This window comes from Sinohyriopsis cumingii, chromosome 14 (assembly GCF_028554795.1).
Source record: "Sinohyriopsis cumingii isolate HCF-2022 chromosome 14, ASM2855479v2, whole genome shotgun sequence".
Taxonomy (NCBI): domain Eukaryota; kingdom Metazoa; phylum Mollusca; class Bivalvia; order Unionida; family Unionidae; genus Sinohyriopsis; species Sinohyriopsis cumingii.
This window is the reverse complement of record NC_142974.1, coordinates 113,743,324-113,760,396: the sequence shown is the minus strand read 5'-3', so window position 1 is coordinate 113,760,396 and position 17,073 is coordinate 113,743,324. Positions and strand designations below refer to the sequence as shown.

The 17,073-nt window shown below is 35.3% G+C and overlaps 1 protein-coding gene and 1 long non-coding RNA gene across 2 annotated transcripts in view; both read right to left on the bottom strand.

Annotated features, from left to right (window-relative positions):
* LOC149784629 (uncharacterized) overlaps positions 1–17,073 on the bottom strand; it is a 441,350-nt gene that overhangs the window by 95,143 nt on the left and 329,134 nt on the right. The window lies entirely within an intron of this gene.
* Positions 1–17,073, bottom strand: part of LOC149784632 (uncharacterized) — a 300,236-nt gene that overhangs the window by 76,241 nt on the left and 206,922 nt on the right. The window lies entirely within an intron of this gene.

Below are 17,073 nucleotides of genomic sequence, written 5' to 3'. Positions count from 1 at the left end.
GGTTGGTATCCATATTTGTAATTTATAGGTTTATTTTGTCTCATAGCACCTTGCTCAAAATGGCCAATTTTGTAAGTTACATATAGGAGAAACTACCAGGTTTCCCATCGTCTAGGTAAATTGGCAGACAATCGTCTGCATGTGTCATCTTATCGGGAAACATCTACACTTGATTTGGTTTAATTACGTTTTGAATATTGATCGAGTCATTCCCTTGTGCAAGTTACAGTTTCTCTAACATTTTATTAAAACTTACCATTTATCTCGTATACTTGAAATTTTTTTTCAACTACTTTAGCACTCCATGCCTATGTATAAGACCACATAAGACTTATTGATATACGCATAGTCTGTATAAGTCTATCTATCTATAAATAAATAAATATGCTATAGGTTCTCCTTATTTTCGTATGGGGCCAGATCGTTATAACAATTATTTTATGATAATAATAATTAGGATGATTACTCCTGTTCGTTGCATAATGCATATTATATAATGGAATTTATGATATCACAAACTAAAAACATTTATGATATCATACATTTGAATATATATTTTTGTAAATAATTTAATGATATCAACAGTTGAATATATAATATCTTATTTTGTGAATACTGTATTATAAATTATCAGCATTATTTTCTATCAAATATTATATTCAATATTGATAACTACACCTAACATAGCAATAATAGGTACGCATATTTAATTTTTAAAGTATGTAACCATAGCTGTTTTATATATAGAGGACAAAATCACATTAAAGATGGCGAGAGACCTCATTTGCATTCTGATATTTAATGGATGGAACCTGTAAACTCTGATGAGATTGCAGTTACCAAAAACAAGAAAGATCTGTTATGCTATAACATTCAGGAGAATACAAATATTTTATTTGTCAATTTCAAACCAAAAATATATCATGTAATGTTTTAGAAAAGATGAAGATTTATATATAACGCTTAATGAGTATAACATTGATACAAGCAGCGTCTACCGTGATAGATTGTTACCCTTAAAATAAGTAGCGTCAACCCTGATAGAAGGACTGTTAACTTTGAAATAAGTAGCTTCAATCCTGATAGAAAGACTGTTAACATTGAAATAATCAGCGTCAACCCTAACAGCAAAATCATTAACATTCTACGGTATGAAAAGGAATAAATTACGTTTTTGATGCAGATAAATATACATATTTGCATTTATCGAAATTTACAGTATGATATCGAATTCTCATGAGCTCTACAATGTCAAATTAGAAACGACTCATCTATCAAAGAAAACATTTTTCCGTTGAAATAAATTGAGGAAGCAAAATATATAGGTAACAGTCATAAAGGGCTTAGAAATCTTTTTCAAAATAATGCATTTCTAAAATGTAACAGATGTAAATACAAATGAAGTCAAAACATTCACGTTAGGCAAATTTGTATTGATCTCAAGGCTAGACAGAAAAAAATAAAGTAAGTAAATACCCACGATTATCATAGTTGAACAGAAAACTGGTACACACCAAAATCACATAATTTGGCTACTAGATCGACTATCAGTTAATGAGAACTTTATGGGTTTAACGCTTTTCTTCATAACATCATAGGCTGTACATGGCTTCCAGAATATGTGATAAAGGAACAGTCGGAGAAGACCCCCGGAAGAAAGACGGACCTGTAAAGGCACGCTTTTAGCTAACTTGGACTACATTCAAGACTAGTTGTGATACAAATATTTTCAACATGGCTACAAAGGTGGCCATTCTGTACATGCAAGCGGATCCATTGTGATTTAGGACCAACAAGACACAATAAGAAATCATTTGGTGAATCCTTATGGGGACATTTCTTCTAATTCATCAGGAGCAGCAATAACAAGACTTTCAAGATGGCCACTTTGGCAGCCATATCAAACATCACATGGGCACCAGTTTCATATAGTACCATACTAGACATCAGATGAAACCTGTTTACATGACCATCTATTTAGGAGGAGTATTTTTATATAACTACTTGGGCGTCCATATTGGACATCAAATCGGCATTATTTTCATGTGGGACCAAAGAGACACCATAATACGTTTTCTAGTGAAAACTCATTACTCACAAGACATCCATTTAGGCGGAATAGCGACAATAAGACATTTGTTTTACAGATGACCACTGTGGGGTTATACCGGCGCCAACAAACTAGTAATGAAGAATGGATGGCAGGGAGATGACGTGCAACAGACCATCCTTTAATTTATCGTTGTCTGTAACAATTAGAGCTAAAGAGAAAAATATTTACCACACACCACACTTTAGTTAACCCTCCTCCACCAACGAAATGAAAAGAAAATAAGAAGACCAGCAAGGGATATATTATTTTAAATGTGTCCGATCAAGTTGACAATATATATGAGAGGATAGTTTGTTAATGCTCAGGGACCTCACATATGAATTATTTAATGACGCTTGCATTTAATTTTGTGTCTCTCATCACATGATCGATATATATCTCGTTGTCATGGAAATAGAAAATAGTGCAAACATAATACAACGATTTCGAAAACCAAGGAAACCCAGTCTACTTCTTGGAGCTATTTACTCTGATTCAGAGTTTCACGGGATAGTATACATGTAGTGGATAGGCACGGGATATTATACATGTAGTGGATAGGCACGGGATAGTATACATGTAGTGGATAGGCACGGGATATTATAAATGTAGTGGATAGGCACGGGATATTATATTTGTAATGGTTAGCAGAAAAGTTCTCAAATTGTAGTTGCAATAGATATTCTTTAATTTTTCATATTTTATCAATTTCGCCTGTGCCCAAAAACTTTGGTCTGATTTTTTTATATGTAACCTACTTCCACATCCCTCCCCCTTGCAACACTTGTTGATGAAAAGGTTTAAATTCAGAATTGGAAAAAATGTAATGTGTAATGTAATAAATTCAACACAATGTGTGGTATCATGAAATTGAATTTAGACATAATAATGATATTTACACAGTAATTTGATCGTCGGTGTAATACTGACTACTGATATCGTAACTGTGTGTGTGTGTGTGTGTGTGCGTGTGTGTGTGTGTGTGTGTGTGTGTGTGATTAGGGTTTAAAACGTACTTTTAACAATTTTTCAGTTTTATCGCTACGATGTCTGCGGTGGGGCAGTTTATAGTGTTGTCTAGCACGGGCGCACCATGCCACAGACATGTAGTATCATGTTCAACCTGGTCAAATCATCCTGACACCAGGCAGAACGGTCCTAACCTCTTAATGCTGAGAGTCAAGCGAGTACCATTTTTATAAGTCTTTGGTATGACTCGGCCTGGATTCGAACCTCCCGCATCCAAGGCGGACGCTCTAAACACTTATGCCATCGGAGCGTTTAACTATGTACAGTACACCAGTGTGTGTGTGTGTGTGTGTGTGTGTGTGTGTGTGAAGCATTGTGATAATATCAATTTAAAACTTTATAACGATATCAACACAGCAATTTCTTAAATTACGTTGAATTTTAAATATTTGTTAATACTTCATAATAATAATAATAATAATAATAATAATGAAACATATTATATGTGTTTAGCCACCAGAGTGAACCATTTTATCTGCTGGTAGTCATCATGCTGTATCTTGTTAACTGTACCTAACCAATAGGGTTGATGATGTTTACTGTGTTGTTTCACTGGAGTGGATGATTCCATCTGTGTCTAGCCATTCGGGTCGATCATGTTATCTGAGTCTTACCATTAGGGCGGATAATGATATCCGTGTCAATCTATTTGGGTTGATCATAATATATTTGTCCAACCATCAGGTGGGTCGTTCTGTCTGTGACTCACCATTAGGGTGGATCATGCAATATGTGTCTAACCATTAGAGTGGCTCATGTTATATGTGACTAACCATTAGGGTGCATCATTATATATGTGTCTAACCATTAGGATGGATCAGTGTGTGTGTGATTAGATTTATAACGTAGCTTTAAACAAAATTCAGTCATATCGCTACGATGTCTGCAGTGTGGCAGTTTATAGTGATGTCCAGCACTGGGGCATCATACCGCAGACAGGTAGCACGATGGCCCACCCAGTCACATTATCCTGACACCAGGCCGACCAGTCCTAACACTAACCTCTTAATGCTGAGAGCCAAGCGAGGCAGCTGTTAGTACCATTTTTGTAAATCTTTCGTATGACTTTTTTTTGATCGAACCCACAACCTAACAATGCTCTAACCACTAGGCCACCGGAACGGTTAGGATGGATCATGTTCTCTGTGTATATCCGTTCTGGTGGATCATGTTATCTGTGACAAACCATTAAGGTGGATCAAGATATATGTGCTTAGTAATTAGGTTGGATCATGTTATCTGTGACTAACCATTAGGGTGGATCAAGATATATGTGTCTAGTAATTAGGGTGGATCATGCTATCTGTGACAAGCCATTTAGGGGGATCGTGTTATATGTGTCTGTTAGGGTAGATTATGTTATATATGTCTAATCATTAGGGTGGATCGTGTTATCTCAAATAATCCATACTTATGCAATGGTACACATGTTGCCCACGAAAACATATTTATGGCACGCAATAGACCCGTGGAATATGATGTACTGTCATCAAATCATATTGGCGCGTTGCATGAATTAATTGAATATGGGAATGGAGGGGATAAACTTCGCCACTGTGTTTGGTCGAAACACTAAATAATAACAAATACACTTTGCAGTTTTTGAGCGCTGAGAAAAGATCTTACTTCTAGGGTTTTCACTTTGTATTTATGTTGATGTTCAACTACTGAAAAGCAAGGATACCGATATATGTTATTTTTGAATTCCTGAAATACATATTCGTACGAAAGGAACTATACATTTGGCTTTATAGATAATTTACAAACTGTCATACTCTTAACCTTCTCAAAAATATCCACATTAATTTTTTTTCTTCACAGACACTGCAAAATATTAAAGAGGTATACTAATATCAAAACATTATTGTCAGTAGAAAGAAAGCTAACAGAAATCCTACCATGAAATGCCAACTTGTGACAGTCCAAATACACCGTCCGGCGTCCGATAAGGTAGAGTGTTTATTTTTAAATATTTATTTTTGAACAAGTTTCATTACCATATAATTGACACCTTTTAATATCAGGCAGCTGAAACAATAATCAATACGTTTACTGTTTAAATACGCATTACGTATCAATTTACTGAAAAAATCTCATGAAGTATACTAGACCTGAAATAACAAATAAAAGAAAACTATGTCATCAATATTCCGACTGATGAAAATGTTGATGATGGTGTATAACTTCCGCCTAACACGTTTAGCGCGCTCTGGACCGCTATGTATACGTATTGATGTGTTAGTGAGAAAAAAAAAACAACAAGGTTGTTATATGTATATCACATACCTTCTCCTTTTAGTTCCAGAGTCCCAAGATATACCAGATTGCAAATAGTTGACGTGGCCATCGTATCGTCTAAACGGACTGTGAATAAAAATGCATTGATTCTAGGTGAAATGAGTTGCCAACCTAACACATTGTATGTGTTAGAACAGTGTAGCAATTGACAAAGAACCAACTCCCGGCCAAAATCTATATACATGACTATCATTTAATTTAGAAATTAACGTATAATTATCAGCTTGTGTGCAAAACTATGTACTGTTAAACACAACAAAATTAGGTTTTGACTGTGTGCTTACAGGCATCAAGCAAATATTTACCATTTAGCACTACAACACTATGTCTTGACTGTGCATGTGCAAATATGAATGTCGTGGATTATGGCTTTATCAAACTGGAAAAGTGTATTCATCTAATATTAATACCGTAATAATATCGATAACATTGTACGTGGATATGATCTATTCAATTCAGTATCATCTAATAAGAAGAAAATTAATGTTTGCTGTGTCTGTCGTCCGTTGTCCTTGGTACTGTCCGACTATCAGTCTAGTGGAGTCAGTTATGAGTAGGGTGTGATCTTTCTTACATATGTGAGAAACTGGATGAGCTGGTCCGTTGTCCTTGGTACTGTTTGACAATCAGTCTAGAGGAGTCAGTCATGAGTAGGGTGTGATCTTTCTTACATCTGTGAGAGATTGGATGAGATGATGTGCTTGATTCTAAACATCAATTGTTACTGTGTAATTCTTGCGTGTTGGATTATGAATAGCCATTGTACACATTATTGGGAATTTCTTGCATGTTGGATTATGAATAGCCATTGTACACATTACTGGAGCTTTCTTGTATGTTGGATTATGAATAGCCATTTTGCACATTATTGGAGCTTTCTTGCATGTTGGATTATGACTTGCCCATTGTACATATTATTTAGACTTTCTTTGTATGTTTAATTATGAATAGCCTTTGTACACATGTTTGAGACTTTCTTGCATGTTGGATTATGAATAGCCATTGTACACATTATTGGAGCTTTCTTGCATGTTGAATTATGAGTAGCCATTGTACACATTATTGGAGCTTTCTTGCATGTTGGATTATGACTTGCCCATTGTACATATTATTTAGACTTTCTTTGTATGTTTAATTATGAATAGCCTTTGTACACATGTTTGAGACTTTCTTGCATGTTGGATTATGAATAGCCATTGTACACATTATTGGAGCTTTCTTGCATGTTGAATTATGAGTAGCCATTGTACACATTATTGGAGCTTTCTTGCATGTTCGATTATGAATAGCCATTGTACACATTATTGGAGCTTTCTTGCATGTTGAATTATGAGTAGCCATTGTACACATTATTGGGACTTTCTTTGTATGTTGCATTATGAATAGCCATTGTACATATTATTGGGACTTTCTTGCATGTTGGATTATGAATAGCCATTTCACACATTATTGGGACTTTCTTGCATGTTGGATTATGAATAGCCATTGTACACAACTTTCTTGCATGTTGGATTATGAATAGCCATCGTACACATTATTGGGGCTTTCTTGCATGTTGGATTATGAATAGCCATTGTACATATTATTGGGGCTTTCTTGCATGTTGGATTATGAATAGCCATTGTAAACATTATTGGGGCTTTCTTCCATGTTGGATTATGAATAGCCGTTGTACACTTTATTGGGGCATTCTTTGCATGCTGGATTATAAATAGCCATTGCACACAATATTTTGGCATTCTTGCGTTTTGGATTATGAATAGCCATTGTACACATTATTAGGGCTTTCTTGCATGTTGGATTATGAATAGCCATTTTACACATTATTGGGACTTTCTTGCATGTTGGATTATGAATAGCCATTGTACACAACTTTCAAGCATGTTGGATTATGAATAGCCATTGTACACATTATTGGAGCTTTCTTGCATGTTGGATTATGACTTGCCATTGTACATATTATTGAGACTTTCTTTGTATGTTTAATTACAAATAGCCATTGTACACATGTTTGAGACTTTCTTGCATGTTGGATTATGAATAGCCATTGTACACATTATTGGAGCTTTCTTGCATGTTGAATTATGAGTAGCCATTGTACACATTATTGGAGCTTTCTTGCATGTTGGATTATGAATAGCCCTTGGACATATTATTGGGACTTTCTTTGTATGTTGCATTATGAATAGCCATCGTACACATTATTGGGGCTTTCTTGCATGTTGGATTATGAATAGCCCTTGTACATATTATTGGGACTTTCTTTGTATGTTGCATTATGAATAGCCATTGTACATATTATTGGGACTTTCTTGCATGTTGGATTATGAATAGCCATTTTACACATTATTGGGACTTTCTTGCATGTTGGATTATGAATAGCCATTGTACACAACTTTCTTGCATGTTGGATTATGAATAGCCATCGTACACATTATTGGGGCTTTCTTGCATGTTGGATTATGAATAGCCATTGTACATATTATTGGGGCTTTCTTGCATGTTGGATTATGAATAGCCATTGTAAACATTATTGGGGCTTTCTTGCATGTTGGATTATAAATAGCCATTGCACACAATATTTTGGCATTCTTGCGTTTTGGATTATGAATAGCCATTGTACACATTATTAGGGCTTTCTTGCATGTTGGATTATGAATAGCCATTTTACACATTATTGGGACATTCTTGCATGTTGGATTATGAATAGCCATTGTACACATTATTGGGGCTTTCTTGCATGTTGGATTATGAATAGCCCTTGTACATATTATTGGGACTTTCTTTGTATGTTGCATTATGAATAGCCATTGTACATATTATTGGGACTTTCTTGCATGTTGGATTATGAATAGCCATTGTACACAACTTTCTTGCATGTTGGATTATGAATAGCCATCGTACACATTATTGGGGCTTTCTTGCATGTTGGATTATGAATAGCCATTGTACATATTATTGGGGCTTTCTTGCATGTTGGATTATGAATAGCCATTGTAAACATTATTGGGGCTTTCTTGCATGTTGGATTATAAATAGCCATTGCACACAATATTTTGGCATTCTTGCGTTTTGGATTATGAATAGCCATTGTACACATTATTAGGGCTTTCTTGCATGTTGGATTATGAATAGCCATTTTACACATTATTGGGACATTCTTGCATGTTGGATTATGAATAGCCATTGTACACATTATTGGAGCTTTCTTGTATGTTGGATTATGAATAGCCATTGTACACATTATTGGAGCTTTCTTGCATGTTGGATTATGACTTGCCCATTGTACATATTATTGAGACTTTCTTTGTATGTTTAATTATGAATAGCCATTGTACACATGTTTGAGACTTTCTTGCATGTTGGATTATGAATAGCCATTGTACACATTATTAGAGCTTTCTTGCATGTTCGATTATGAATAGCCATTGTACACATTATTGGAGCTTTCTTGCATGTTGGATTATGAATAGCCCTTGGACATATTATTGGGACTTTCTTTGTATGTTGCATTATGAATAGCCATTGTACATATTATTGGGACTTTCTTGCATGTTGGATTATGAATAGCCATTTTACACATTATCAGAGTAAACATTATTGGGGCTTTCTTGCATGTTGGATTATGAATAGCCGTTGTACACTTTATTGGGGCATTCTTTGCATGCTGGATTGTAAATAGCCATTGCACACAATATTTTGGCATTCTTGCGTTTTGGATTATGAATAGCCATTGTACACATTATTAGGGCTTTCTTGCATGTTGGATTATGAATAGCCATTTTACACATTATTGGGACTTTCTTGCATGTTGGATTATGAATAGCCATTGTACACAACTTTCAAGCATGTTGGATTATGAATAGCCATCGTACACATTATTGGGGCTTTCTTGCATTTTCAATTATGAATAGCCATTGTGCACATTATTGGGGCTTTCTTGCATGTTGGATTATGAATAGCCGTTGTACACATTATTGGGGCATTCTTTGCATGCTGGATTATAAATAGCCATTGCAAACAATATTTTGGCATTCTTGCGTTTTGGATTATGAATAGCCATTGTACACATTATTGGGGCTTTCTTGCATGTTGGATTATGAATAGCCATTGTACACATTAATGGGGCTTTCTTGCATGTTGGATTATGAATAGCCATTTTACACATTATTGGTGCTTTCTTGCATGTTGGATTATGAATAGCCGTTGTACACAATATTGGGACATTCTTTGCATGCTGGATTATAAATAGCCATTGCACACATTATTTTGGCATTCTTGCCCTTTGGAATATGAATAGCCATTGCACACATTATTGTGGCATTCTTGCATGTGATAATTCTAGAGGCTCTGTTTTTTATACTTGTTCTCGACACTTTATTGTTGTTGTTCTTGCTGTTGTAGGGTTTAATGCCATGTTTTAGCACAAGATAGGCTATACATCTCGCCCGGTATAAATGATATAGGAAGAACCCAGGAAAACTCCGAAATAAATAATGTCCCACGAGAAGCTACTGGCAAGCTTTCTCACATAACCACATTGGCCGAATCCGAGACTCGAACCCACGCAGACAGAGGTGAGCTGGCAGTAAACTGTAACAGTGAGCGCTTTAGACCACTCGGCCACTCGTGGCCCCACAACTTATTGCAATATCTTTGTAAAGACGACGAACTTTTGTGATAGAAATACACATTATCTGAAATTGTCCTCAATAATAAAAACTCAATTCGTGCGCAGTACTCTCCATTTGTATTTCGTAACATATTTTTTCTCTCTCTCTTTCTCTCCTCTCTTTCTCTTTCTCTCTCTGTCTCTCTCTGTCTCTCTCTCTCTCTCTCTCTCTCTCTCTCTCTCTCTAACACACACATATACACATACGTAAACACCATGAATTCAAACAACATTCACCGTGTCTTAGACTGCCATCACAGTGTTTTTGACCTATACAGCTACTGAAGCTGGTTGGCAAGTGTTATGATGATCATGGTGACATCCACGATAACGACTACAATAATACTGGTGCAACAGGGAAGACACACGGCCTTGCCGGAGATGAACCCAGGATATCCCTAACTCAAGACGGAGTTCTACCATTTGAGTTATCAGAGCTGACACACCTATTACTATCCGTTACATAGGCATTACTAGTCCTATATTTCTACCTCTATCTGTGCATGGAGCGCAAAATCTACTCTACATCAATATTTTGATAACAATGTGAAAAGAGAACCACGACTATCAATATTTTTCCTTTAGATACTTCATTTCCAGGCAGACATCGCTCATTCTCATGTATGATGGGTTTACCCATTGAAACGTAGGCTTTGTTCTTCGTGCATCTGCCTCACATGGTCTGTATTAATCATTTCGTGCACATGCTGAATTCATAACAGATGATTATTCTAGTAAGATATTTAAATTCTTGACTTTATATTTTAAACTGTTTTTATTTCTTAGATATTCCATTGCTTTATTAATTCATACATATGATATGAATTATCTTTTAAATTTCTTTTTTAAAGTGGCATTTCAATTTTTCTTTCAAACACTATCTTCTATTACTTCTTAGATAATGTCTTTAGTCACCTTTTAAACCAAGTGTTTAATGTTTTAATAAGTCCAAAATATAAAAGAAACAAAGGTTAAGTTTTAATTAAAAAATATAAACACTATAGACTATGATCATGTGCATCATTTTTTATATAAATAATTTCAGTCAGAAATCTCCAAGTCTGATTTTACCGCACCGGTCGCCTTGTGGTTAGAGCGTCCAACTCGGATGCGGGTGGTCGTGGGTTCGAACCCCGGCCGGGTCAAACCAAAGATTATTAAAAATGGTACTGACAGCTACCTAGCTAGGCGCTCAGCATTAAGAGGATAGTGTTAGGACTGGTCGGACTGGTGTCAGGATAATGTGACTGTATGGGATATGATGTTACATGTCTGCGGCATGATACCCCAGTGCCAGACATCACTTTAAGCAGCCACGATACATCATAGTGATATAACTGAAAAATTGTTGAAGCTACGTTAAAAATAAAAATCACACACACACACACACACACACAAACACACACACACAAGTCTGACTGGTCTAAAACTTTTTAATTTGGTTTATAATCTTTGTTACGACGCTAAATAAATCAATAAGTACCCGGTAAATAACGTTTAAGAGATAGTTCTTCTCCAGTATGGACCCAATCTCACTACTTCCGTTTATGCTACCTTTTTTTTTAGATATATCACCCTTCTTTTTCGCGTACTGAACAGTGGTCACCACGGCCATTAATGTTACCAGCTGTGGTGGCGCTCTACAGTTTCATATTTTGCATAGTGTTAGGATTTTAAAAAAAATCAATTTCCCCGGCTTTCCTCACTGGTTATACTGGCTATTTAAAAACACCTTGTATATCTTGGTATAATTCAAAGAACCTTTAATTCCCTTTATTTTGGTATATGATTCATGGGTGTAATATGGGTTATAGAGTATACAGCTTGGCCTTACTCCAGATGTGAACCTTTCAAAAAACTGCTAGCTTCATTTGGTCATTTTCTCTTCCTGAACTTCAGAGGTAAATTGTTTAAAAAAGGGGTGCTAACTTTTTTTTACATTTTATATATTTGGTAATTCATTCATTGCACTTTCAGAAGCTTATTGTCTAGTCAGGCAAAATTCATTTTCCATATTTTAATAGCTGCTATGGATAGTGTACTTTAGACAAATTCAGGCTGATTTTTTAACACAAGGGAGCATTCATTTTAGTTTGCAGTGTGTTTAAATCATGTACAATTTTCAAAAGTACAATATCCAAACAAATATCATCCAATTTGCAATAATGTAACATAGAGGTATGCCACCATTCTAGCCATTGTGCATGTTTTAAATGCAGACAGCTTCACCTTACATACGCCACACTCTCAAAAGAACATAATATCTGGTGAGCGCCCCATAAAGAGAATCTAGGTTGTTATATTGTATGATTGAATTATGATTTCAGGGCCGAAACATTTAAGTCGCAAGCATCAAAACAGTCCTTTTGAATAATTGTCCTGCATTTCCCCCTAGCTAACAGTATTTATGAGTGTCAGAGTCTCTATCAAGTCAAGCCCCCCCCCCCCATAAAAAGTGAGGTATTTTAAGAATGCTTTTTGTAAACATAGAAACCAATGTTATGGTGAATGACAGGAACATGAAACAAACCAGAATTATTTATGTGATACCAATAATGAATTCTACCGTTCGAAAAGGGATGGAACACATCAGGTTCATAAAGGTCAAAGGTCAAAGTGTAAAATATTTGCCTGTTGTTTAATATGGAAGGAGCGAATTCACTTTCTCTTCATTTTTTTTTTTAATTTCATTGCAAATAAATGAAAATAAACATTTTCACCATATATTTCTGTCACTTATTGCAACAGTTTTAAATTTAAGTTGATGCTATTCCTATATTTTAAGACTTCTAATTTCCCTATAATTAAGGTCACTACTCACACAAACATGCCTCATGGCAAATTATGTAAGCAAGAGCAAAATGAGCATAATTAGCTTATTTTCATTCTTAACATCAATATGAATGTTCCATTTTATTCAGAACATCATATATAGTTATATGAAAGTATAAAAAATAATTGCATACATTATTATATTTGCTTCAAGGTGGCGCTCTACAGTTTCATATTTTGCATAGGGTTAGGATTTTAAAGAAAATGAGTTTCCCCGGCTTTCCTCACTGGTTATACTGGCTATTTAAAAAATACCTTGTATATCTTAGGTATAATTCAAAGAACATTTCATTCCTTTTATTTTGGTCTATGATTGATGGGTGTAATATGTGTTATAGAGTGTACAGTTTGGCCTTACTCCAGATGTGCACCTTTCAAAACACTGCTAGCTCCACTTGGTAGTTTTCACTTCCTGAACTTCAGAGTTCACTCCATTGTGCATGTTTTAAATGCAGACACCTTCACCTTACATACGTCGCTCTCTCTCTCAAAAGTACACAATAACTGGTGAGCGCCCCCTGTTAAACTAAATTTGGTGAGTGTTACTGATATACAACCTCTCCTATCGACGACTCTTTTAAAACGTCTTTGAACTGAGTCTGTTCTACATCGACCCAAGGCATATGGTGGTCTAAACTGTGCTTCAATCACGTGCTATGATCACATGTCAGCTTGTAGAGAAGATAGCTACTACGTAGAAAATAAGATCATGTGACGAATGACAGAGTTCTTTACACGACCTGTTCTATATTAAAATGCCGGCTTCCACAATGTCACTATGTCACCTTAGATGAAGCATACAAGTGACATGCGCCGTTATCTGTGGAGGAACCGCAGATAGAACCTATGACGATACCCAAGCATTTTCATAGGCATATTTCAGGAGCTATCACACCTACTTATTCTGTTGCTCCGATCGCCGTTTCTTTCTCTCTCTCTCTCTTCTCTCTCTCTCTCTCTCTCTCTCTCTCTCTCTCTCTCTCTCTCTCTCTCTCTCTCTCTCTCTCTCTCTCATGCCACCACAAATAACTCCCATAACTCCCATTACATCCACTAATCTGTCTCTAGAATATCCCCACTCCTACTCCCATTTATTTCCACTACTCTGTTTCTGTCTCTATCTCTCTCTCTATCTCTCTCTCTCTCTCTCGAATACCACCACCAGCATACTTACTATAAGCAGACATGGCTATTTTGGTACATTCTTATTGAAATATTGTCAGTCTACATGAAGCAAACGATTCCAGGTACTCTTACTGTTTAAGAGTGAAAATCCGTTGAATTGCCAAGGAAAATATCATAAACAATAATAATAATAACTATTAAGTAATAGTTTGTATGCTAAATACGTTGGGTAAGTCAAATACATTAAACGCTTAATGTCATCAATATTGATCCATACATATATTAACGCCGTTGGGGTATGCGATGATGATGATGATGATGATGATGATGATGATGAACGTGATACTACTACGGCTGTTACTTGTGCTTTTTATATTCTTTAAACATATATATAACCCCAAATCTAGGATCCACTTGTAACTTGTAGGAAAGTCCATCTCTACAGTAAAGCATATATATATTCTCTTTGCCTTCTGTTCTCGAGAAAATAGGTTTGGTCTTAATAACCTATCCGTAAATCCTTCCTGAATATATATATCTATGTACGGCTACACTTTCTGATTATCCATGCGAAACAATAATGCAGTGCATGTTATCTATAATTCTGCGCTTTATGCTGGAATCGTGTTAGGTTCGAAGGTATGGCAGTTTGGAGACCGTCACCTAGGACAACGGAAATATGATTTAAATCAAACTGGCCAGTGCCTTAGCCACTTGGCCATTCAAGGCCTGTTGATCTTCATCTTTATTATCCATTTCATGCTGTAAATACGTCTTGCATTCTTTTGAGATAACCATTTATAAAGGAACTTGAACAGAACAAAAGGTCATGTATATCTTTTATGAAAATTACTAGCAAATTAAATCATTCATCGGCTTGGTATTTGCCACACACTGTGAACACTTATAATGTATTTATATGTATTTATACAGTTTTCTAATCATACGAAAGATATTTACAAAATTTCTATAAATCCCTCAATATGTTTGCTTCCTGAATTTACACAAAGTATTCTTCTACTTTACCGGTATTAAACCCTGTTTCTATCAACAACCAAACCAACAACTTAGAGAATATCCCAAGCATATACCAGCCAGCTAGGTTATATAACTACTACTTGAGGATCGGATCTCATTAAGAATTATATGCATTATTGTTCTTGTTGTTGTTCAATCAAATGCAGGCAGTCAACGTAGATAAGCCACAATAAAAGGGAAGAATGAATAAGCATCCAATTATCACAGTAAAACTCCTATGTTTGCATATACGTATTTCGGTTTATTTATTTGCTTTTAGTAACCCGAGTACTTGCATCTATCCATTTGGCAATCAAATAAATAAAACTTTTTCTTTACTTTAAATCGTCCATTTACCTTTTCATCTACATTTTCTTCATCGTACTTGCATCACCAGAAAAACAAGAACTACACCAACTTTACCACTACTGGCAGTGTCGCTGAACCTAAAATGAGACCACATCTCAGCATATCATCAAAATATTATCACCACAACTGATGTTAGTAGTGCGTTTGTTAAAGTGACATAACAGTGTTGGCAAGTTTCACCTTTACTAACGGTGATAGTACTGGTGATGATAATGGTGATGATGATGATACTAATGGTGGTGATGATGATAATGTTGTAATAACGATAATGGTGATGATGATACTAATGGTGGTGATCATACTAATGGTGGTGATGATGATAATGTTGGTGATGACTATAATGGTGTTGATTAGTGATGGGAATCGGTTAGAAGTTCATAATCATCATCGGTTGCACACAACTTGCTGATAATCGATTATAAACGGTTACTACAAGTAAATTTTAATTTTTGTTTGTTACTGAGTTATCTCTTTGTTCAAAAGTGTAAAATGTTAATAAATGTACAGGAGTTATCTATTTTACATATATACTTTAACCTCATAAACAAGTTTACGTTTTTATTGCATTGTGTTAGTTTTGTTCTACAAAAACTACTTTCTTTGGCTTATCAGTTTTATGCAACTGAAGGACTGTTGTAATCCCCAGAACACTTTTATTCATATGTGATTTGTCTATGGTTCAAAGTATAGAAGGACATGCTTTCCTTGCTTATCATTATTTAATAATACAACAATCAAAGCAGTTTAGATTTAAAGAAACAAAGAACACCGTTACAAAATCTTTCAAATTTATTAACTGAACAATGTATCAGCAAAGTCGTGTAATTAGGTAAAGACAGAACATCTAAAGCTAAAATTCTTAAAACGTGACTAAAATGTTATCCACATTAAACAAAATCAAAGGTTTGACTAGTACAGATCATGCCATTTTTCAGAATACTGATAATTGCACTAACAATGAACCAATTATTCACATTTTACATTTAAACTGAAACGAAACACCAAACAATGTTTACACTTATTAACTTGACAGTTTAACAGCAAAGTCACATAATGATTTAAACAATCTAAGACTAGAATTCTTAAGACTAGATCAAAATGTTTTCCATATCACAAGTTAAACAGAAGGTACAATAAAATATAAATCAAATGTTTGAGTAATACTGAACACATAAATGATTTTTCAGAATACTCCTTATTCTTGTTTTTGTTACACCGACACTACCAATAGTTAATGATTTTGTTTAAGAATATTACTAGGTCCACACTGTCACAACTTAAACGAACCCGTTTCTTGCTGACAAGATGTCCAGCCAGGCTAAATACCCTTTCACTGGATACAGATGATGCCGGAATACTTAGGTACTTCTGAGCTAGTAAGCTAAGATGGGGGTAGAACTGGAAGTTTTGTTTCCACCACTGTAACATTGTGAGATTGGTATTAGATGGAACAGGAACTAGATATCTGGAAGCCTACTCGTGGATGACATCTGTTATTGGCTGTTGACTTTCACCAAGGCAAACAACATCTTGCAACCAATCATCCATGTCAACAATGACCGTTGCTTTCTTCTTTGGTGGACTAGGTGTAACCACAGTTTTATTGTCATCTCTGACATTTAGTAGTGATGGTTCTATT